This window comes from Hemiscyllium ocellatum, unplaced genomic scaffold (genome assembly GCF_020745735.1).
Source record: "Hemiscyllium ocellatum isolate sHemOce1 unplaced genomic scaffold, sHemOce1.pat.X.cur. scaffold_908_pat_ctg1, whole genome shotgun sequence".
NCBI lineage: Eukaryota > Metazoa > Chordata > Chondrichthyes > Orectolobiformes > Hemiscylliidae > Hemiscyllium > Hemiscyllium ocellatum.
This window is the reverse complement of record NW_026869302.1, coordinates 92,535-117,071: the sequence shown is the minus strand read 5'-3', so window position 1 is coordinate 117,071 and position 24,537 is coordinate 92,535. Positions and strand designations below refer to the sequence as shown.

The 24,537-nt window shown below is 50.7% G+C and overlaps 1 long non-coding RNA gene across 1 annotated transcript; it reads left to right on the top strand.

The window, feature by feature from the left end:
• Nucleotides 1-14,132: 14,132 nt before the first annotated feature.
• Nucleotides 14,133-24,301, top strand: LOC132814774 (uncharacterized). The gene is made up of 3 exons (XR_009644482.1): nucleotides 14,133-14,326; nucleotides 15,216-15,491; nucleotides 23,589-24,301. It is a non-coding gene; the product is annotated as an uncharacterized LOC132814774 (long non-coding RNA).
• Nucleotides 24,302-24,537: the final 236 nt, after the last annotated feature.

The window sequence follows — 24,537 nt, the reverse complement described above, 5'->3', positions numbered from 1 at the left end:
CCCAGACTCTTTATCCCTCAGTTAGACTGCGCTCTCAGCAGTGTGTACAGCTCCCCAGACTGCATAACGTTCAGTTAGACCCACATTCACAGCACTGTGCACAGCTCCCCAGACTGTATATCCTTCAAATAGTCCCACACACGCATCACCGTGCACAACGCGCTGGAATATATTTCCCTCATTTCGACCCGCACTCATGGCACTGTGCATAGCTCTCCAGACTGTATACCCCCACTTAGACCCACACTTGTAGCACTGTGCACAGTTCCAGTCTCCATATCCTCAGTTAGACCCACACTTGGAGCGCTGTGCACAGTTCCAGTCTCCGTATCACTCAATTAGATACACACTCGGAGCACTGTGCACAGTTCTCCTCTCTGTATCTCCCACTTGGACCACATTCAGAGCACGGTGCACTGTTCCATTCTCCGTATCTCTCGGTTTGACCCACACACGGAGCACCATGCACAGTTCCAGTCTCCTTATCCCTCAGTTTGACCCACATTTGGAGCACCGTGCACAGTTCCCATCTCCGTATCCCTCAGTAAGACCCACACTCGGAGCACCGTGCACAGTTCCAGTCCATGTATCCCTCAGTCAGACCCACACTCGGAGTACCGTGCACAGTTCCAGTCTCTGTATCCCTCAGTTTGACCCACACTCGGAGCACTGTGCACAGTTCCAGTCACCGTATCCCTCAGTTAGACCCACACTCGGCGCACCATGCACAGTTCCAGTCTCTGTATCCCTCAGTCAGACCCACACTCGGAGCACCGTGCACAGTTCCAGTCTCCGTATCCCTCAGTTAGACCCACACTCGGAGCACCGTGCACAGTTCCAGTCTCCGTATCCCTCAGTTAGACCCACACTCGGAGCACTGTGCACAGTTCCAGTCTCCGTATCCCTCAGTTAGACCCACACTCGGAGCACCGTGCACAGTTCCAGTCTCTGTATCCCTCAGTTAGACCCACACTCAGAGCACTGCGCACAGTTCCCGTCTCTGTATCCTTTGGATAGACCACACTCGAAGCACGGTCCGTAGTTCCGATCTCATTATGCCAAATAGGATACCCAATCTGGAGGTTCTAACCATTGGGAGACTGTGAACAGACTGAGGCAGGTTTCTCTCAAGAAGAGGGGTCTGAGGAGGTGGCCTGATCGAGGGGTTTACAATTCTGAAAGGGAATTCACTCGGGGAGATGGAGAGAAGATGGTTCCACTTGTGGGAGGGAGAGACCGGAACAATGTGCCATCAGTAAGAGACAGTCCCGCATAAATCCCATTGGGAATTCAGTAGAAACACCTTCACCCAGCAAGTGGGTGAACAAGGAATATGAGACTCACTCCCACAGGGAGTTGTGGGTGGGGGTGTAATGTGAGACTCACTCCCACAGGGATTTGGGGGGAGGAACATGAGATTCACTCTAACAGGGAGTTGGGGAGGGATGTGAGACTGGCTCCCACAGGGATTTGTGGGGAGGAACATGAGACTCACTCTCACGAGAGTTATTGGGAGAGAAACGTAAGATTCATTTTCACAGGGAGTTTGGGGGGATATGAGACTCACTCCCACATGGATTTGTGGCAGTGGGGTGAATGTGAGACTCACTCCCACAGGGATTTGGGGGGAGGAACATGAGATTCACTCTCACAGGGAGTTGGGGGGAATGTGAGACTAGCTCCCACAGGGTGTTGTGTTGGGGAGGAACATGAGACTCACTCCCAAAGAGAGTTGTGGGAGGGAATGTGAGACTCACTCCCACAGGGAGGTGGAGGGGAGGAATGTGAGACTCACTCCCACAGGGAGGTGGAGGGGAGGAATGTGAGACTCACTCCCACAGGGAGTTGCAGGGGGATAATATGAGACTCACTCCCGCAGGAGTTGCAGGGGGATAATGTGAGACTCACTCCCACAGGGAGTTGCAGGGGGATAATGTGAGACTCACTCCCACAGGGAGTTGGAGTGGGGAATGTGAGACTGACCCTCAGTTGTCAGTCTGATGGGTATTCAGCAGCATATTCCTATCGCTGGCGGAAAGTCTGTTGGCAACGTGTGATGCCTCTCTGCACCGGAGGTCACTCTCACCGTACGGTCAACATTTCTATTCAAGATGTTGGCTGTGAGTTCATCTGTACAGCGAGGAACTCCGTGGGTGAAAAGGATTCTGATCCCATACCACTGGATATTCAGTGTGAGTGTCATCAGTGTGAGAGTCCCACTCCCCAACAAACTCTCACATGCACGGTTGCTCAGTGGTTAGCACTGCTGCCTCACAGCACCAGGGTCCCAAGTTTCATCCCAGCCTTGGGTGACGGTCGATGTGGAGTTTGCGGATTTTTCCCATGTCTGTGTGGGTTTCGTCCTATAGCCCCAAGATGTGCAGGTCAGGAAAATTGGCTGTGCTAAATTGTCCACAGTGTAAGGTGCATTAGTCAGAGGGAAATGGATCTGGGTCGGTTACTCTTCGGAGAGTCAGTGTGGACTGGTTGGGCCGAAGGGCCTGTTTCCACACTGTAGGTAAACTAATCCAATTACACTGACCTGACACTTCATGTCTCTCCCTATCTCTGGGCCCTCCTCCAGCCACGACACCCCCTCCCTATCTCTGTAACCTCCTCGAGCCCCTATGCCCCTCTCGATGTCCGTAACACATTCCAGCCCTTCCACCTGCTCCCTATCTCTATAACCTCCTACACCCCCTCCGTATCTCTGTAACCCTCTCTAGCCCTTACACCCCCTCCCTATCTCTGCAACCCCCTCCAGTCCCTACACACCCTCCCTATCTCTGTAACCCCCTCCATCCCCTACACTCCCTCCCTATCTCGGTAATCCCCTCCAGTCTCTACACCCCCTCCCTATCTGTGTAACCCCCTCCAGTCCCTACTCCCCCTACCTATCTCTGTAACCCCCCTCCAGCCCCAAGCCCCCTCCCTATCTCTGAAACTCCCTTCAGCCCCTACACCCCCTCCCTATGTCAGTAACCCCTTCCAACCCCTACACTCCCTCCCTATCTCTGTAACCCCCTCCAGTCTCTACACCCCCTCCCTATCTCTGTAACCCCTTGCAGCCCCTACACCCCCTCCTGATCTCTATAACCTCCTCCAGTCCTTACACCCCCTTCCCTGTCTCAGTAACCACACCACTCCCCAGACCTGACACCCCCTCCCTATCTCTGTAACCCGTTCCAGCCCCTACACTCCCTCACTATCTCTGTAACCCCCTCCAGCCCCGACACCCCCTCCCTATCTCTGTAACCCCATCCAGCCCCTACACCCTCTCCTGAGCTCTGTAACCCCCGCCGGTCCCTAAACCCCCTCCCTATCTCTGTAACCCCATCCAGCCCCTACACCCTCTCCCGAGCTCTGTAACCCCCGCCGGTCCCTAAACCCCCTCCCTATCTATGGAAGCTCCTCCAACCCCTACAGCCCTTCCTTATCTCTGTAACACACTCCAGCCACATAACCCCTCCCTATCTCTGTAACCCCCTCCAGCCCCTACACCCCCTTCCTATTTCTGTAATCCCCTCCAGCATCTACACCCCCTCCCTATCTCAGTAGCCCTCTCCAGCCCCTACACCCCCTCCCTATGTCTGTAACCTCCTCCAGCCCCTACAACCCCTCCCTATCTCTGTAACCCCCTCCAGCCCCTACACCCCCTCCCTATTTCTGTAATCCCCTCCAGCCCCTACACCCCCTCCCTATCTCTGTCGCCCCCTCCATCCCCCACACCCCCTCCCTATCTCTGTAACCTCCTATAGCCTCTACAGCCCCTCCCTATCTCTGTAACCCCCACCAGCTTCTACACCTCCAACCCTACACCGGCTCCCTTTCTCTGGAATCTTATCCAGCCCCTACACACCCTCCCTATCTCTGTAGCCCCCTCCAGCCCCGACACTCCCTCCCTATCTCTGTAACCCCCTCCAGCCCCGACATCCCCTCTCTATCTCTGTAACCTCTTCCGGTCCCTACACCCCCTCCCTATCTCTATAGCTCCCTCCAGCCCCTACACCCCCTCCCTATCTCTGTAACCCCCTCCAGTCCCTACACCCCCTCCCTATCTCTGTAACTCCCTCCAGTCCCCACACTCCCTCCCTATCTCTGTAACCCCCTCCAGCCCCTACACCCCCTCCCTATCTCTGTAACCCCCTACAGCCCCTACACCCATCCCTATCTCTGTAACCCCCTCCAGCCCCTACACCCCCCTCCCTACCTCTATAGCTCCCTCCAGCCCCTACACCCCCTCCCTATCTCTGTAACCCCCTCCAGCCACTACACCCCCTCCCTTTCTCTGTAACCCCCTCCAACCCTACACCTGCTCCCTTTCTCTGGAATCTTATCCAGCCCCTACACACCCTCCCTATCTCTGTAGCCCCCTCCAGCCCCGACACTCCCTCCCTATCTCTGTAACCCCCTCCAGCCCCGACATCCCCTCTCTATCTCTGTAACCTCTTCCGGTCCCTACACCCCCTCCCTATCTCTATAGCTCCCTCCAGCCCCTACACCCCCTCCCTATCTCTGTAACCCCCTCCAGTCCCTACACCCCCTCCTTATCTCTGTAACCCCCTCCAGTCCCCACACCCCCTCCCTATCTCTGTAACCCCCTCCAGCCCCTACACCCCCTCCCTATCTCTGTAACCCCCTCCAGCCCCTACACCCATCCCTATCTCTGTAACCCCCTCCAGCCCCTACACCCCCCTCCCTACCTCTATAGCTCCCTCCAGCCCCTACACCCCCTCCCTATCTCTATAGCTCCCTCCAGCTCCTACACCCCCTCCCTATCTCTGTAACCCCCTCCAGTCCCTACACCCCCTCCCTGTCTCTGTAACCCCCTCCAGTCCCTACACCCCCTCCCTATCTCTGTAACCCCCTCCAGTCCCTACACCCCCTCCCTATCTCTGTAACCCCCTCCAGCCCCTACACCCCCTCCCTATCTCTGTAACCTCCTCGAGTCCTGGCCTCTAGAGTAGCACCTGAATCCCACCACCGGCTCTGCTATCAGCCGCCTATGACCCTGAGCTCAGATATTCCCTCGCTTCACCCCTCCATCTCCCTCTTTCCTCTCAGACATTGAGGAAAGCCGACCTCTTCTCCTGATGTTGTTGAAGCAACTTGCAGTCACATTACTGTTTCACCCTTTTCAATGCAACACCTTCTTCAGCAGGCGCTATGTAAGTGCAGGTTAAGTGTTATAAACTTTTTTTTGGTCACATTTCCTGGTTTCATTTGTGATCAGCAATCTTTCTGATGTTCCCTCCGCCCCCCCCCCCCCCCGTCAACCCCTCGGAGACCCCCTGTCTCCTGTGGACCCGGATATGTGAGGGATTCTGAAATCTCCGAATCACGTCTCTCTCTCTCTCTCTCTCCCCACAGACGGACCGAGAAACGTGGAGATTATTTCTGAGGATACAGTGAAGGAGGGGACCGAGATCACGTTAACGTGTCGAGGTGAAGCCAACCCCCCGGTTCATACCTACAGCTGGAGGAAAATGTGCAACAGACAACGGAAAGATCTGCCAGAAAATACCGACACGATTAGGATTCAACCCACCAGGAATGATGCATCTTGTAGCTACATCTGTACAGCAGGGAATTCTGTCAGCTCCCGGGATTCTACACCCAAACACATTAATGTACAGTGTAAGTAAAGAGGGTGTGGGATATACAGAAAATAGCCCCCTGACCACACTCGGAGCACTGTGTTTAGATCCCTGGTCTCCACACTACAGTCGGATAGTCAGGCATGGGATTTGGGAGAATGTTCCATGATGTTCCACAGCTTTATCACCTTCCCGGCAAAGCGAAAAACGTTATTGGAAGACAAACTTCAAAGAGCTTCAGGATCGAGGTGCTCTGTGAGTGACATTCCCAGGTTGACCTTTTCCCAATGTAAACTCCCTGATCTCTGTCACTACTCACTGCATGAGAGCGACTTATCCAAAACGTCACTGTCCCCCGGTCTCTGAACTCACAGCGAGTCCCTTTCCCCAATCACCCCCCTCTCACTCCCTCTCCTGCATCGTTCCCCCGTCCAGCAACACCTCGATTGTAAAATTCCCATTCTTGGCTTTTAACACCCTCCATCACCCCCTCCAGTCCCTACACCCCCTCCCTATCTCTGTAACCCCCTCCCTTTCTCTGTAACCCCCTCCAACCTCTACACCCCCTCCCTATCTCTGTAACCACCTCCCTATCTCTGTAACCCACTCCAGCCCCTACACCCACTCCCTATCTCTGTAACCCTGTCCAGCCCCTACACCCCCTCCCTATCTCTGTAACCCCCTCCGCCATAACACCCCCTCCCTATCTCTGTAACCCCCTCCGCCATAACACCCCCTCCCTTTCTCTGTAACCCCCTCCAACCCTACACCCACTCCCTATCTCTGTAAACCCCTCCAGTCCCTACACCCCCTCCCTATCTCTGTAACCCCCTCCAGCCCCTACACCCCCTCCCTATCTCTGTATTCCCCTCCAGCCCCTACACCCCCTCCCTATCTCTATAGTTCCCTCCAGCCCCTACACCCCCTCCCTATCTCTGTAACCCCCTCCAGCCCCTACACCCCCTCCCTATCTCTGTAACCCCCTCCAGTCCCGATACCCCCTCCCTATCTCTGTAACCCCCTCCAGCCCCTACACCCCCTCCCTGTCTCTGTAACCTCCTCGAGTCCTGGCCTCTAGAGTAGCACCTGAATCCCACCACCGGCTCTGCTTTCAGCCGCCTATGACCCTGAGCTCAGATATTCCCTCGCTTCACCCCTCCATCTCCCTCTTTCCTCTCAGACATTGAGGAAAGCCGACCTCTTCTCCTGATGTTGTTGAAGCAACTTGCAGTCACATTACTGTTTCACCCTTTTCAATGCAACACCTTCTTCAACAGGCGCTACGTAAACTCAGAGATTGTATTGTTGACATGTCATTTTTCCGGGTTTCATTTCTGATCAGCAATCTTTCTGATGTTCCCCCACCCCACCCCTCAGAGACCCCCTGTCTCCTGTGGACCCGGGTATGTGAGGGATTCTGAAATCTCGGAATCACGTCTCTCTCTCTCCCCACAGACGGACCGAGAAACGTGGAGATTATTTCTGAGGATACAGTGAAGGAGGGGACCGAGATCACGTTAACGTGTCGAGGTGAAGCCAACCCCCCGGTTCATACCTACAGCTGGAGGAAAATGTGCAACAGACAACGGAAAGATCTGCGAGAAAATACCGACACGATTAGGATTCAACCCACCAGGAATGATGCATCTTGTAGCTACATCTGTACAGCAGGGAATTCTGTCAGCTCCCGGGATTCTACACCCAAACACATTAATGTACAGTGTAAGTAAAGAGGGTGTGGGATATACAGAAAATAGCCCCCAGACCACACTCGGAGCACTGTGTTTAGATCCCTGGTCTTCACACTACAGTTGGATAGTCAGGCATTACAGTGGAGGTGCTCTTGGGAATGAGAAATTCTAGCATGGAGAAGAGGGGATGAATGGCCTCTTTCAGAATATGAGGAATACTCTTGGTCTCTCTCTGACATAATGCCAGTGCTCAGATGGGGTTTGAGAGAATGTTCCATGATGTTCCACAGCTTTATCCCCCTCCCTGACCTGAATTGAGCTGTAATTCCTCTTATAGATGGTCCTGGAGATGTTACCATTGTTCGCAATGAGCCACAGGGAGAGGTGAAGGAGGGAGACCGGGTTACCCTGACCTGTAACTCCAGGAGTAATCCAGGAGCTCTCTACACCTGGTATAAGGACAATGTGAACACAGCAGCTAACAAGGGGACAGGGAACATCCTGACCATTCGCTCCATCACCCCAACGGAATCTGGAGATTATTACTGCAAAGCGGAAAACGTTATTGGAAGACAAACTTCAAAGAGCTTCAGGATCGAGGTGCTCTGTGAGTGACATTCCCAGGTTGACCTTTTCCCAATGTAAACTCCCCGGTCTCTGTCACTACTCACTGCATGAGAGCTACTTATCCAAAACGTCACTGTCCCCCGGTCTCTGAACTCACAGCGAGTCCCTTTCCCCAATCACCCCCCTCTCACTCCCTCTCCTGCATCATTCCCCAGTCCAGCAATATCTCGATTTTCCAATTCCCACTCGTCACTTTCAAATTCATCCATCACCCCCTCCCTATATCTATATCCTCTTCCAGCCCCTATATCCCTTCCCCCTGTAACTACCTCCAATCCCTAATCAGTCCCTATCTTTATAACCTCCTCCATCCCCTACATCCCTCTCTATCTCTGCGTGCTCCTTCAGCCCTTACACATCTCTCTATCTCCCTAACCATCTCTAGCCTTGACCCCCCTCCCTATCTCTGTAAACCGCTCCAGCCCTGACACCCCCTCCCTATCTCTGTAATCTTCTGGCCACTGAACACTCTCCCCATCTCTGAACCCCCTCCATATCTTTTAATCTCCTCCAGCTCCATCACTCCATCCCTATCTCTGTAACCCCCTCCAGCCCCTACACCCCCCTCCCTATCTCTGTAACCTCCTCCAGCCCCTACACCCCCTCCCTATCTCTGTAACCCCTCTCCAGCCCCTACACCCCTCCCTATCTCTGTAACCACTACCAGCCCCAACACCCATTCCCTATCTTTGTAACCCCTCCGTGTCTCTCTAACCTCCTCCAAACCTTGACCAATGTCTATCTCTGTAACCTGCACCAGCCTCTTCAGACCCTCCCTATCTCTATCATCTGCTCTAACTCCTACACCCCTCCCTGTCTCTGTACTTTCCTCCAGCTCTAGATCCCCTTCCTATCTCTGTAAACTCCTTCAGCCCTACACCATATCTCTGTGCCCTCCTCTAATCCCTATATCTACTCCCTATCTCTGTGACCCCCTCCAGACCGTAGATCTCCTCCCTATGTCTGTAACCCCCTCCCTACCTCTGTAACTCCTCCAGCCTCTAGATCCCCTTCCTATCTCTGTAACCCCCTCCATCCGCGGGATCCCCTCCCTATTTCTGTAACCCTCAACAACCCCTTCCTATCTCTGTAACGACCTCCAGCTCCTATAACCCTCCCTATCTCCATAACACCCTCCAGCCCCTAACCCCCTCCTCCCTCTCTCTGTAACCCCCTCCAGCCTCGACACCCCCTCCCTATCTCTGTAACCCCCTCCATCCCTGACACCCTCTTCATATTTCTGTAACCCCCTACGCGCCATCCCTATCTCTATAACCCTTCACCAGCCCTTATGCCCCCTCCCTATCTCTGTAACCCACTCCAGCCCCAACCACCTCCCTATCACTGTAAGCCCTCCAGCTCCTACACCCCGTTCCTATCACTGTAAGCCCTCCAGCCCCTACACCCCCTCCCTATCTCTTTAACCCCTTGTAGCCTTTACACCCTTTCCCTATCTCCGTAACCCCCTCCAGTCCCTACACCCCCTCCCTATTTCTGTAACCACCTCCCGCCCCTAAACCCCCTCGCTATCTCTGTAACCCGCTCCCGCCCCTACACCCATCCCTATCTCTGTAACCACCTCCAGCTCCTACACCCCCTCCCTATCTCTGTAACCACCTCCAGTCCCTACACCCCCTCCCTATCTCTGTAACCTCCTCGAGTCCTGGCCTCTAGAGTAGCACCTGAATCCCACCACCGGCTCTGCTTTCAGCCGCCTATGACCCTGAGCTCAGATATTCCCTCGCTTCACCCCTCCATCTCCCTCTTTCCTCTCAGACATTGAGGAAAGCCGACCTCTTCTCCTGATGTTGTTGAAGCAACTTGCAGTCACATTACTGTTTCACCCTTTTCAATCCAACACCTTCTTCAACAGACGCTACGTAAATTCAGAGATTGTATTGTTGACATGTCATTTTTCCGGGTTTCATTTCTGATCAGCAATCTTTCTGGTGTTCCCCCACCCCACCCCTCAGAGCCTCCCTGTCTCCTGTGGACCCGGATATGTGAGGGATTCTGAAATCTCCGAATCACGTCTCTCTCTCTCTCTCCCCACAGACGGACCGAGAAACGTGGAGATTATTTCTGAGGATGCAGTGAAGGAGGGGACCGAGATCACGTTAACGTGTCGAGGTGAAGCCAAACCCCCGGTTCATACCTACAGCTGGAGGAAAATGTGCAACAGAGAACGGAAAGATCTGCGAGAAAATACCGACACGATTAGGATTCAACCCACCAGGAATGATGCATCTTGTAGCTACATCTGTACAGCACGGAATTCTGTCAGCTCCCGGAATTCTACACCCAAACACATTAATGTACAGTGTAAGTAAAGAGGGTGTGGGATATACAGAAAATAGCCTCAGACCAAACTCGGAACACTGTGTTCAGATCCCTGGTCACCATACTACAGCTGGATAGTCAGGCATGGGATTTGGGAGAATGTTCCATGATGTTCCACAGCTTTATCCCTCTCCCTGACCTGAATTGAGCTGTAATTCCTCTTATAGATGGTCCTGGAGATGTTACCATTGTTCGCAATGAGCCACAGGGAGAGGTGAAGGAGGGAGACCGGGTTACCCTGACCTGTAACTCCAGGAGTAATCCAGGAGCTCTCTACACCTGGTATAAGGACAATGTGAACACAGCAGCTAACAAGGGGACAGGGAACATCCTGACCATTCGCTCCATCACCCCAACGGAATCTGGAGATTATTACTGCAAAGCGGAAAACGTTATTGGAAGACAAACTTCAAAGAGCTTCAGGATCGAGGTGCTCTGTGAGTGACATTCCCAGGTTGACCTTTTCCCAATGTAAACTCCCCGGTCTCTGTCACTACTCACTGCATGAGAGCTCCTTATCCAAAACCTCACTGTCCCCCGGTCTCTGAACTCACAGCGAGTCCCTTTCCCCAATCACCCTCCTCTCACTCCCTCTCCTGCATCGTTCCCCAGTCCAGCAACACATCGATTATAAACTTCCCACTCAACACTTTCAAATTCATCCATCACCCCCTCCCTATATCTATATCCTCTTCCAGGCCCTATATCCCTTCCCCCTGTAACTACCTCCAATCCCTAATCAGTCCCTATCTTTATAACCTCCTCCATCCCCTACATCCCTCTCTATCTCTGCGTGCTCCTTCAGCCCTTACACATCTCTCTATCTCCCTAACCATCTCTAGCCTTGACCCCCCTCCCTATCTCTGTAAACCGCTCCAGCCCTGACACCCCCTCCCTATCTCTGTAATCTTCTGGCCACTGAACACTCTCCCCATCTCTGAACCCCCTCCATATCTTTTAATCTCCTCCAGCTCCATCACTCCATCCCTATCTCTGTAACCCCCTCCAGCCCCTACACCCCCCTCCCTATCTCTGTAACCTCCTCCAGCCCCTACACCCCCTCCCTATCTCTGTAACCCCTCTCCAGCCCCTACACCCCCTCCCTATCTCTGTAACCACTACCAGCCCCAACACCCATTCCCTATCTTTGTAACCCCCTCCAACCCTCCGTGTCTCTCTAACCTCCTCCAAACCTTGACCAATGTCTATCTCTGTAACCTGCACCAGCCTCTTCAGACCCTCCCTATCTCTATCATCTGCTCTAACTCCTACACCCCTCCCTGTCTCTGTACTTTCCTCCAGCTCCTACATCCCCACCCTATCTCTGTAAACTCCTTCAGCCCCTACACCATATCTCTGTGACCTCCTCTAATCCCTATATCCACTCCCTATCTCTGTGACCCCCTCCAGACCATAGATCTCCTCCCTATGTCTGTAACCCCCTCCCTACCTCTGTAACTCCTCCAGCCTCTAGATCCCCTTCCTATCTCTGTAACCCCCTCCATCCGCGGCATCCCCTCCCTATTTCTGTAACCCTCAACAACCCCTTCCTATCTCTGTAACGACCTCCAGCTCCTATAACCCTCCCTATCTCCATAACACCCTCCAGCCCCTAACCCCCTCCTCCCTCTCTCTGTAACCCCCTCCAGCCTCGACACCCCCTCCCTATCTCTGTAACCCCCTCCATCCCTGACACCCTCTTCATATTTCTGTAACCCCCTACACGCCATCCCTATCTCTATAACCCTTCACCAGCCCTTATGCCTCTTCCCTATCTCTGTAACCTCCTACAGCCCCTACAACCCCTCCCTATCTCTGTAACCCACTCCAGCCCCAACCAACTCCCTATCACTGTAACCCCTCCATCCCCTCCCTATCTCTTTAACCCCTTGTAGCCTTTACACCCTTTCCCTATCTCTGTAACCACCTCCCGCCCCTAAACCCTCTCGCTATCTCTGTAACCCCCTCCCGCCCATACACCCCCTCCCTATCTCTGTAACCACCTCCCGCCCCTAAACCCTCTCGCTATCTCTGTAACCCCCTCCCGCCCATACACCCCATCCCTATCTCTGTAACCACCTCCAGCTCCTACACCCCATCCCTATCTCTGTAACCCCCTCCAGCCGCTACACCCCCTCCTAATTTCTTTAACACTCTCCAGTTCCTCTCCTCTCTCCATGTCTCTGTACTCTCCTCCAGCCCCTCCCAATCTCTGTAACCCACGCTAGCCCCGACACTCTCTCCCTATCTCTGTGAGCCCCTCCACACCCTTCCTATCTCTATAACCTCCTTCAGCCCCTACACGCCTCCCTGCTTTGTAAACCCTCCAGTCCCTACACATCCTCCCTATCTCTGTATCACCCTCCAGTCCCTACGCTCCCTCCCTATCACTGTAACCCCTCCAGCCCCTTCCTATCTCTGTAACACCCTTTAGCCCCTACACCCCCTTCCTATCCGTGTAACCTCCTCCAGTCACTACACCCCCTCCCTATCTCTGTAACCCCCTCCAGCCCCTACACCCCCTCCCTGTCTCTGTAACACCCTTTAGCCCCTACACCCCCTCCCTGTCTCTGTATCACCCTTTAGCCCCTACACCCCCTCCCTGTCTCTGTAACACCCTTTAGCCCCTACACCCCCTCCCTGTCTCTGTATCACCCTTTAGCCCCTACACCCCCTCCCTGTCTCTGTAACACCCTTTAGCCCCTACACCCCCTCCCTATCTCTGTAACACCCTTTAGCCCCTACACCCCCTTCCTATCCGTGTAACCTCCTCCAGTCACTACACCCCCTCCCTATCTCTGTAACCCCCTCCAGCCCCTACACCCCCTTCCTATCTCTGCAACCTCCTCCAGCCCCCACAAGCCCTCACTATCTCTGTAACCCCCTCCAGCCCCTACACCCCCATCTCTGTAACCACCTCCAGTCCCTACACCCCCTCCCTATCTCTGTAACCTCCTCGTGTCCTGGCCTCTAGAGTAGCACCTGAATCCCACCACCGGCTCTGCTTTCAGCCGCCTATGACCCTGAGCTCAGATATTCCCTCGCTTCACCCCTCCATCTCCCTCTTTCCTCTCAGACATTGAGGAAAGCCGACCTCTTCTCCTGATGTTGTTGAAGCAACTTGCAGTCACATTACTGTTTCACCCTTTTCAATCCAACACCTTCTTCAACAGACGCTACGTAAATTCAGAGATTGTATTGTTGACATGTCATTTTTCCGGGTTTCATTTCTGATCAGCAATCTTTCTGGTGTTCCCCCACCCCACCCCTCAGAGACCCCCTGTCTCCTGTGGACCCGGATATGTGAGGGATTCTGAAATCTCCGAATCACGTCTCTCTCTCCCCACAGACGGACCGAGAAACGTGGAGATTATTTCTGAGGATACAGTGAAGGAGGGGACCGAGATCACGTTAACGTGTCGAGGTGAAGCCAACCCCCCGGTTCATACCTACAGCTGGAGGAAAATGTGCAACAGACAACGGAAAGATCTGCGAGAAAATACCGACACGATTAGGATTCAACCCACCAGGAATGATACATCTTGTAGCTACATCTGTACAGCAGGGAATTCTGTCAGCTCCCGGGATTCTACACCCAAACACATTAATGTACAGTGTAAGTAAAGAGGGTGTGGGATATACAGAAAATAGCCCCCAGACCACACTCGGAGCATTGTGTTTAGATCCCTGGTCACCACATACAGTTGGATAGTCAGGCATGGGATTTGGGAGAATGTTCCATGATATTCCACAGCTTTATCCCTCTCCCTGACCTGATTCGAGCTGTAATTCCTCTTATAGATGGTCCTGGAGATGTTACCATTGTTCGCAATGAGCCACAGGGAGAGGTGAAGGAGGGAGACCGGGTTACCCTGACCTGTAACTCCAGGAGTAATCCAGGAGCTCTCTACACCTGGTATAAGGACAGTGTGAACTCAGCAGCTAACAAGGGGACAGGGAACATCCTGACCATTCGCTCCATCACCCCAACGGAATCTGGAGATTATTACTGCAAAGCGGAAAACGTTATTGGAAGACAAACTTCAAAGAGCTTCAGGATTGAGGTGCTCTGTGAGTGACATTCCCAGGTTGACCTTTTCCCAATGTAAACTCCCCGGTCTCTGTCACTACTCACTGCATGAGAGCTCCTTATCCAAAACATCACTGTCCCCCGGTCTCTGAACTCACAGCGAGTCCCTTTCTCTAATCACCCTCCTCTCACTCCCTCTCCTGCATCGTTCCCCAGTCCAGCAACACATCGATTATAAAATTCCCATTCTTGGCTTTCAACACCCTCCATCACCCCCTTCCTCTCTCTGTAACCCCCTCCAGTCCCTACACCCCCTCCCTATCTCTGTAACCCCCTCCAGTCCCTACACCCCCTCCCTGTGTCTGTAACCCCCACCAGCCCCTACACCCCCTCCCTATCTCTGAAACCCCCTCCTGTCCCTACACTCCTCCCTGTCTCCATAACATTCTCCAATACTTACTCCCTCCCTATTTCTGTACCTCCCTCTGGCCCCAAAACCTTTCCCTATCCCTGTATCATTCTCCAGCCTTGACACCCCTCTCTGTCTCTGTAACCTCCACTAGTCCTTACACTCCTCCCTACTCTGGACCTCGACCAGTCTCTATGCCCTCTCTGTCTCGGTAATGCTCCCCATTCCCTACACCCCCTCCCTATCCTTGTAACCCTGTCTAGTTTCAGCCTCTTGAGTATTTCCCAATTCACTCTCCCATTTACAGCCCTGAACTTTGGCAATCTGTCCCTAATCTATTTCACCTCTCACCATTTCTCTTCCTTAAAAGCTGCGCCCTTTAATTGAAGAATTGTCAAGTTATCTGCCCTGAGGGATCTGTGACCGATTTTCCTGTTACGTCACCCCTTGCAATGTCTCCCTGAGTGAGTGATGCTCAGGTAATGCTGTCTCTCACTGAGGGTCTTGTCCCTTTCTGTCAGATGCCCCTCGGAATGTGAAGGTGTCGATCTCTCCATCGGACAGTGCGATACACGAAGGTGACAACATCACCCTGAGCTGTACCAGCGACAGTAACCCCCCAACCAGCTGGTACAAGTGGGTACGGAGACAGGGAGAGGAGACTGAGCCTCTGGAATCATCTGAGAGAGACCTGACCTTGTACAGAATCACTCCCAAACAGGAGGGTGTGTACTCCTGTGAGGCGGGGAACACTGTTGGTGCCAACAGGTCGGACGGTCGCAGGATAGCGTTTGGGAGTAAGTTAGCAGCCCTGATATTGATGTCTGACTCCCTGCCCTCACCCTGAGTGTTCAGCACAGCCCTCAGTGTTCACATTGCTCTACTCCCATTTGTCAGTCGCCTCAAATGACAGCTGGGAGGTATTGACATTTTATAGCTTGAGTCACCTCAGCTGAGGAAGGATTTCCTTATCTTCGAGTCAGCACATTGAGGTTTCACCAAATTGAATCCTGGAATGTGGGGCAGAGAAGAGATACAATCAATCATAGAATGTCTGCAGGGTGTAAAGAGTCCATTCAGCCCATCAGATCCACATTGACCCTCTGATGAGCATCCCAGATACAGCCTAGCCTCATATCCCTACATTTCCATTGGCTAACTCACCTAGCTTGCACACCCCTGGACACTATAGGACAATTTTGCATTGCCAATCCACACTAACTTGCACATCACTGGACAGCATGAAATAAGAGGTGGTCCCACTGTATTCCAGTAAATTCTACAATAACCAAGGGGAGGAAATAAATACAGAAACTCTCACAAGAGGAAATGAACCAGAGAAACTAGTGGGAGAAAAGGCCAACAAGTCCCTGGTCCTGATGGGATGCAGCCTCAGATAAGAAAGGAAGTAACTAATGTTAGAATGCTCACTGATTTTTCAGTATTTTTGTTTGTATTGTTTTACCAGTTTTGGTTGGAGTTGTGAATTGGGAAGTATGAGCTGAAAATGAACTGTGGAATTTGGGACAGCTTGTGGTAAAAGGAAGATAGCAGACCAACAAGCATCTGTTTGTTTGTGAGGCCAGGCCTGGAGGCTGATTGCAGGCAGATTCTTGGTCAAAGGAATTCCAACAGACAAAGTGAAGGGTATTGTGTTTAAACAGATCGCAGAAGGTGGCTGTTAATGAGGTCTGTATCTGGGAATTGGTTCCAGCAAGTCTGGAAGAGGCCCTATGTTGAAGCAGACAGCAGTTGTTGAATGGTTATTGAGACCTCAGGAAGAGGCAATCAGACTATCAGAGATGCTGCACTTGCCCTTAATATACTTATAAAAAGTCTTGGGATTTTCCTTGATCCTGTCAGCCAAAGATATTTTATGACTTCCTTTTTAATCTATTCCCTAACTCTCTCAATTCCTATTACAGAACCACATTTCATTTTTTTTTAGCATAGACATGTACCACAACAGCTGGTTGTTCACCCTTACCCTTCAGAATGCCTGGTAGCTACTCTGAAGTTCTGACCAGGAGGATAATATCCAATTCGAGAGTCCCATTTGTGGACATAGAGAGTTATAGAGTCATACAAGGTCACCCCTCAGCCTTCGACGCTCCATGGAAAGCAGCCCCAGCCTGTTTAGCCTCTCCCTGGACCTCAAGTCTCCAATCCTGGCAACATCCTTGTAAATCTTTTCTGAACCCTTTTGAGTTTCACAACATTTTTCAGATAGGAAGGAGACCAGAATTGCACGCAATGTTCCAACAGCGGCCTAACCAATGTCCCGTACAACCGTAACGTGACCTCCCAACTCCTGTACTCAATACTCTGACCAATAAAAGAAAGCATATCAAATGCCTTCTTCACTATCCTATCTACCTGCGACTCCACTTTCAAGGAGCTATGAAACTATTCTCCAAGGTCTCTTTGTTCCGCAACACTCCCGAGGACCTCACCATGAAGTGTATAAGTCTTGCTAAGATTTGCTTTCCCAAAATGCAGCACCTCGCATTTATCTGAATTAAACTCCATCTGCCATTTTTCAGCCCATTGGCCCATCTGGTCCAGATCCTGTTGTAATCTGAGGTAACCTTCTTCACTGTCCAACACACCTCCAATTTTGGTGTCATCTGCAAACTTACTAACTGTACCTCTTATGCTCGCATCCAAATCATTTATGTAAATGATAAAAAGTAGAGGACCCAGCACTGATCCTTGTGACACCCCACTGGTCACAGGCCTCCAGACTGAAAAACAACCCTCCACCACCACCCTCTTTCTTCTACCTTTGAGCCAGTTCTGTATCCAAATGGCTAGTTCTCCCTGTATTCCCTGAGATCTAACCTTGCTAACCAGTCTCCCATGGGGAACCTTGTGAAATGCCTTACTGAAGTCCATATAGATCACATCTACTGCTCTGCCCTCATCAATCTTCTTTGTTACTTCTTCAAAAAACTCGATCAAGTTTGTGAGACATGATCTCCCACGCACAAAGCCATGTTGGCTATCCCGAATCAGTCCTTGCCTTTCCAAATACACGTACATCCTGTCCCTCAGGGAGGTTAGGAATAATGCAGCGATCTCTAAGGAGGGTGCCTGTAACCAGAAAGGTGGATTGAAGTGTGTATACTTCAATGCCAGAAGTATAAGGAATAAGGTAGGTGAACTTGCAGCGTGGGTTGGTACCTGGGACTTCGATGTTGTGGCCATTACAGAGACGTGGGTCGAACAGGGACAAGAATGGCTGTTGCACATTCCAGGGTTCAAATGTTTTAGTAGGATCAGACATGGGGGTAAAAAAGGGGGAGGCGTGGCATTACTTGTCAAAGACAGTATCACAGCAGTGGAATGGACGATGGAAGAGGACTTGCCATCTGAGGTAGTTTGGGCTGAGGTTAGAAATAGGAAAGGTGAGGTCACCCTGTTAGGTGTTTTCTACAGGCCTCCTAATAGTCCTAGAGAAGTAGAGGATAATATTGCGAGGATGATTCAGGAAAAGAGTGAAGGTAGCAGGGTGGTTGTTATGGGGGACTTTAACTTCCCAGATATTGACTGGGAGAGCTATAGCTCGAGTTCATTAGATGGGTCGGTGTTTGTACAATGTGTGCAGGAGGGTTTCCTGACACAATATGTCGACAGGCCAACAAGAGGGGAGGCTATATTGGATTTGGTTCTAGGTAATGAACCAGGCCAGGTGTTAGACTTGGAGGTAGGTGAGCACTTCGGGGACAGTGACCACAACTCGGTGACTTTTACTTTAGTGATGGAGAGGGATAATCGTGCGCCGCAGGGCAAGAGCTATAGCTGGGGGCAGGGAAATTATGATGCTGTGAGGCATGAATTAGGATGTGTGGATTGGAAAAACAGGCTTCAAGAGAAGAACACTAATGAGATGTGGGGATTGTTCAAGGAGCAGCTACTGCGTGTCCTCGATAGGTATGTACCAGTCAGGCATGGTGTAAAGGGCCTTGTGAGGCAGCCGTGGTTTAGTAAGGAATTGGAGTCCCTTGTGAAAGGGAAGAAGGCGGCATATGTAAAGATGAGGCGTGAAGGTTCAGTAGGGGCGATTGAGAGTTATAAGGTAGCCAGGAAGGAGCTAAAGAGGGAGCTAAGAGAAGCGAGAAGGGGACATGAAAAGTCTTTAGCTGGTAGGATTAGGGAAAACCCAAAGGCTTTCTATAGGTATGTCAAGAATAAAAGGATGACTAGGGTAGGTATCGGTCCAGTCAAGGATAGTAGTGGGAAGTTGTGTGTGGAGGCGGAGGAGATTGGAGAGACATTAAATCAGTACTTTTCATCAGTATTCACTCAGGAACAGGACACTGTTGCTGATGTGAATATGGAATCACAAATAATTAGAATGGATGCCCTGGAAATGTGCAGGGAAGAGGTTTTGGGAATATTGGAAAGGATGAATATAGATAAGTCTCCTGGTCCTGATGGCATTTACCCCAGGATCCTATGGGAAGCTAGGGAGGAGATAGCAGAGCCATTGGCCTGGATTTTTATGTCGTCATTGTCAACGGGAATAGTACCAGAGGACTGGAGGATAGCGAATGTGGTCCCATTGTTCAAGAAAGGGAGTAGGGATAGCCCTAGTAACTATAGGCCAGTGAGTCTGACTTCAGTGGTGGGCAAAGTCTTAGAGAGAATGGTAAGGGATAAGATTTATGAACATCTGGGTAGGAATAACGTGATCAGGGATAGCCAGCATGGTTTTGTGAAGGGCAGGTCGTGCCTCACAAACCTTATTGAGTTCTTTGAGAAGGTGACTAAGGAAGTGGATGAGGGTAAAGCAGTAGATGTTGTGTATATGGATTTTAGTAAGGCGTTCGATAAGGTTCCCCATGGTAGGCTAATGCTAAAACTTCGGAGGTATGGCATTGAGGATACATTAGAGGTTTGGATTAGGAATTGGCTGGCTGGAAGGAGACAGAGGGTAGTAGTTGATGGATTATGTTCATCTTGGAGCGCAGTTACTAGCGGTGTACCACAAGGATCTGTTTTGGGACCATTGCTTTTTGTTATCTTTATAAATGATCTAGAGGAAGGACTTGAAAGCTGGGTAAGCAAGTTTGCGGATGACACAAAAGTCGGTGGAGTTGTGGATAGTGAGGAAGGAAGTGGTAGGTTACAGCGGGATATAGATAAGTTGCAGAGCTGGGCGGAAATGTGGCAAATGGAATTCAATGTAGCTAAGTGCGAAGTCGTTCACTTTGGTAGGAATAACAAGAAGATGGAGTACTGGGCTAATGGTAGGCTACTTGGTAGTGTGGATGAGCAGAGGGATCTTGGTGTCCATGTACACAGATCTCTGAAAGTTGCCACCCAGGTAAATAGTGCTGTGAGGAAGGCATATGGTGTACTGGGCTTTATTGGCAGAGGAATTGAGTTCCGGAGTCCTGAGGTCATGTTGCAGTTGTATAAGACTCTGGTGAGGCCTCATCTGGAGTATTGTGTGCAGTTTTGGTCGCCATACTATAGGAAGGATGTGGAAGCTTTAGAACGAGTGCAGAGGAGGTTTACCAGGATGTTGCCTGGAATGGTAGGAAAATCTTATGAGGAAAGGCTGAGGCACTTGGGGCTGTTCTCATTGGAGAAGAGAAGGTTTAGGGGAGATCTGATAGAAGTGTATAAGATGATTAGGGGTTTAGATAGGGTAGATACTAAGAACCTTTTACCGCTAATGGAGTCAGGTGTTACTAGGGGACATAGCTTTAAATTAAGGGGTGGTAGGTATAGGACAGATGTTAGGGGTAGATTCTTCACACAGCGGGTTGTGAGTTCATCGAATGCCCTGCCCGTATCAGTGGTGAACTCTCCTTCTTTATGGTCATTTAAGCGGGCATTGGATAGGCATTTGGAAGCTATTGGGCTAGTATAGGTTAGGTAGGATTCGGTCGGCGCAACATCGAGGGCCGAAGGGCCTGTACTGCGCTGTATCCTTCTATGTTCTATGTTCTATGTTCCCTCCAACAACTTGCCCACCACTGAGGTCAGGCTCACCAGTCTATAGTTCGCTGGCTTGTATTTACTGCCCTTCTTAAACAGTGGCACCACGTTTGCCAACCTCCAGTCTTCCGGCACCTCACCTATGACTATCGATGATACAAATATTTCAGCAAGAGGCCCAGCAATCACTTCTCTAGCTTCCCACAGAGTTCTGGGGTACGCCTGATCAGGTCCTGGGGATTTATCCACTTTTATGCATTTCAAGACATCCAACACTTCCTCCTCTGTAATATGGACATTTTACAAGGTGTCACCATCTATTTCCCTACGTCTATGTCTTCCATATCCTTTTCCACAGTAAATACTGATGCAAAATACTCATTTAGTATCTCCCCCATTTTCTGCACCACAGAACTGCCTGTCAGTTCCTCTTACAAACGAGTCCTCTGTCACTGAAGACCAGCCAGCCTTTTACTTCTTGCACTCTGCAGCAGAGCCAGTTGCGACACTGCAAACTTTCCCCCGATAGGCCACCCCCCGACAACAGTATCCAGCACATGATATCTGTTTGTGAGGGAATGGCCACAGGGGACTCGTGCATGACCTGACCACAGTTTTCCTGGTGGTTGTCCCAGACCTTTCTGCCTGTGTAGCTCTTCCGTATGGTGCAACAGCTCAGTATATGTGCTATCCACAATGTCCTCAGCGTCATGGATGCTCCATCATGACTCCATCTGCAGCTGCATCTGCTCCTTGTACCAAATCAGGAGCTGCAGCTGAATATACGTCTTGAATACATGGTCACCAAGGAGGCTGTAAGTGTCTGTGATTCCACACATTATTGCAGGAGGAGCATTCCGCAGTGCTGAGTTCTCCTTAGCAAGTACAAACAATAAACTAGGAATAAACTACCCAACCTCACCCATTACTCACCAAGTCAGATTTCTCTATTCCTAAAGAATGACAAGGCACAAGGATAAGGACGTTACATTCTGTTTCCCGACAGGTTTTACTCTGAGCCCTGAAGATTGGTTCCTAGGCAACCAATCCTCTTTCCCTGAGCTAATTTTTAAATTGTGAGGTTACCTCAGGAGACCTGCCTCTGGACAGAGTGAAGGCTCCAACCTTTCTGCTCCTCTCCGACTGCTGCTCCGACAAAGCATTGGGCTGGAGGAGGTGACAGAGATAGAGGTGTAAGGGCTGGCAGACCTTACAGAGATAGTGACAATTGTAGGGGCTGGAGGAGGTTACACAAAACGGACGGGTGTGTGCGGTGGGAGGACGTTACAGAGACAGCGAGGGGGTGTAGGGGCTGGAGGGGGTTCCAGAGATAGGGAGGGTTGTAGGGGCTTGAGAGGATTCCAGAGATAGGGAGGGGATGTAGGGGCTGGAGGGGGTTCCAGAGATAGGGAGGGAGTGTAGGGGCTGGAGGGGGTTCCAGAGATAGAGAGGGCGTGTAGGGGCTGGAGGGGATTACAGAGATAGAGAGGGGCTGTAGGGGCTGGAGGTGGTTCCAGAGATAGGGAGGGGGTGTAGGGGCTGAAGGAGGCTACAGAGATAGGGAGGGGGTGTCCTCTCTGGAGGAGGTTACAGAGATAGGGAGGGGGGTATAACGGGTGAAGGGGTGTACACATATAGGGTAGTCTGTAGCATTTGGAGGATGTTACAGAGATAGGGAGGGATGTATGGAAGGAGGAGGTGACAGAGATAGGGAGGGGGTCGGAGGGGCTAGAGGAGGCTACAGAGGTAAGGAGGTTGTATAGTAGCAGGAGGAGGTTACAGAGGAAAAGACGAGTGAATGGGCTGTGTCATGTCACAGAGGTGATATTGGGTACAGGGGCTGGTTGAGTTTAGAGATTGTGGCAGTTGTTGAATGGGTTGAGGTGACAAAGATAGGGAGGGTGCTCACACACTCACTTGTAGTAGTTTCCTCCAGTCTCTGGGTAATGTCTGGAGCTGTTTATTTAATAGAATCTGAAATTCTGTGCAGTGGTCTGTTGAGATCATGGCGGATTTACACGAGACCAAGAGAGATGTCACACTCTGTGAACAACGTTTCCAGATTTCTCTCCAACAATTCACAACAACACAATCCTGTCTGCAAAAAAGAGAGAAACCTTTGACAGGGAATCCCCCAGGACAAACCTGCACTGTCTCCAATATCCCACACTTTGATTTGATTCATTCACTAGCTTCATTCCTGTAAGTCAGACCTGATACTGTCAGCACTGCCCTTCCCTGATGGACACCAGTGAACCAGATGGGTTTTGCTGACAATCTTCAATGATTTCATGGTTATCATTGGACCCTGAATTCCAGATTTTTAAATTAATTCACATTCCACCATCAGCTAGAATGGATCCAATCTGCAATCTCCAGACAGCACCACACTGTCTGCATGATTCCTGTAGAGATATTAACACTAGACCATCGTCTCCCCACTAAAGTGGACGGTCAGAATGGCACTTGCAGCAAGTTCACAGTGAAAAGATCTTGGACACTTTGGTGTCTCTGAGAAACCATTAGTTGCTCAGAAAGACACATTTTATATTTCATCCCAGTGGCTTTTCTGGTTTGGAAGACAGTTTGGAGCCAATCAAATTGCTGTGGGTCTGGAATCACATGTAGGGTCGGCCGGGTAAAATTTCAGGAGATTCCCATAAGTGAAGGCCATAAGTGAATGAGCTGGGTGTTTACAACAATCAGCAATGGTTACACGGTCTCAATTAGGCAAACTTTTTAATTGTGGATCTGTAATTAAATTTAAATTTCACCATCTGTAACAATGTAATGTGAACCAATGTTCCCAGAACATTAGCTTTGGATTCTGAATTGTTCACCCAGTGACATTCTCACTGTATCACTGCCACAGTTGGAGTGATGTGGAGCCTGAGAGAGATTGAACATGGACAGGAAGTGATTAATCCTTTCTCTGTGTTTTCTAGATAACAGAGGAGAGAGTCTGCATGTGATCCTGATCCTGGGAATACGAGCTGGGATATTCATTGTAGCTGTTGTTCTCACTGTTGCTGGTGTTTGTGTCTGTGAGGGGCAAACTGTTAAAGGAAGCTGAAACGCTGCTTCAAACTTTATCAGTGCAACCGAATCCCATGGGATGTTGGGTTAAGGGCACTGGTTTGGATTGTCTGAGAGCCATAGAATTCTCAGGGAGCCATTCAGTCCATTGAGCTATGCCAGCCCTCTCTGTACAGTAATGCAGTCAGTGCCATTTCCCCACTCTCTCCTCATTGTTCTGAGAGTTTATTTCCCACAAATATTCATCCAAATTCTGTTTGAAATCAGTGAGCATCTTCCCTTCCACACCACCTTGTAGGCAGTGAGATCCAGATTATTATCACTCACAGTGTATAACAGTCCTTCCTCACAACCCCTGCTCTGTCTATCCCACCCCGAATCTTCAATATGTCTCCCCTGATCCTTGTACATTCAGCAAAAGGGAACAGTTTTCCTTTGTCTCCCTGATCTAAACCTGGCCCCATCTCTTCCTCATCAGTCAGATTCACCCCCAGTCACCGTTGCTCTGAGAGGAACAGTCCCAGCTTCCCCAAATGCATCCTGTCACTGAAATCCCTGCTCATTGGAACTGTTCAGGGAAATCCCCTCCATATCCTCTCAGACTCTCACATCCTTCCTGAAGTGCACTGACCAGAACTGGACACAATGATGTCTTTGTAAACTAAGCAGACCTTTATAAACTCAGTGTAACTTCCTTGCCTTTGTCCTTGACAGCTTGATCTATAAAGCTCTTGTTCTGTACATCAGCACAAACAGCAAATTACCAGCAGAATGTCTTCAGCAAATGGAGTACAATTAAACTTCAGTGTGTGTGCTATTTAGTGTATAGACAGAAACCCCAAACACCCTCATCCTTTC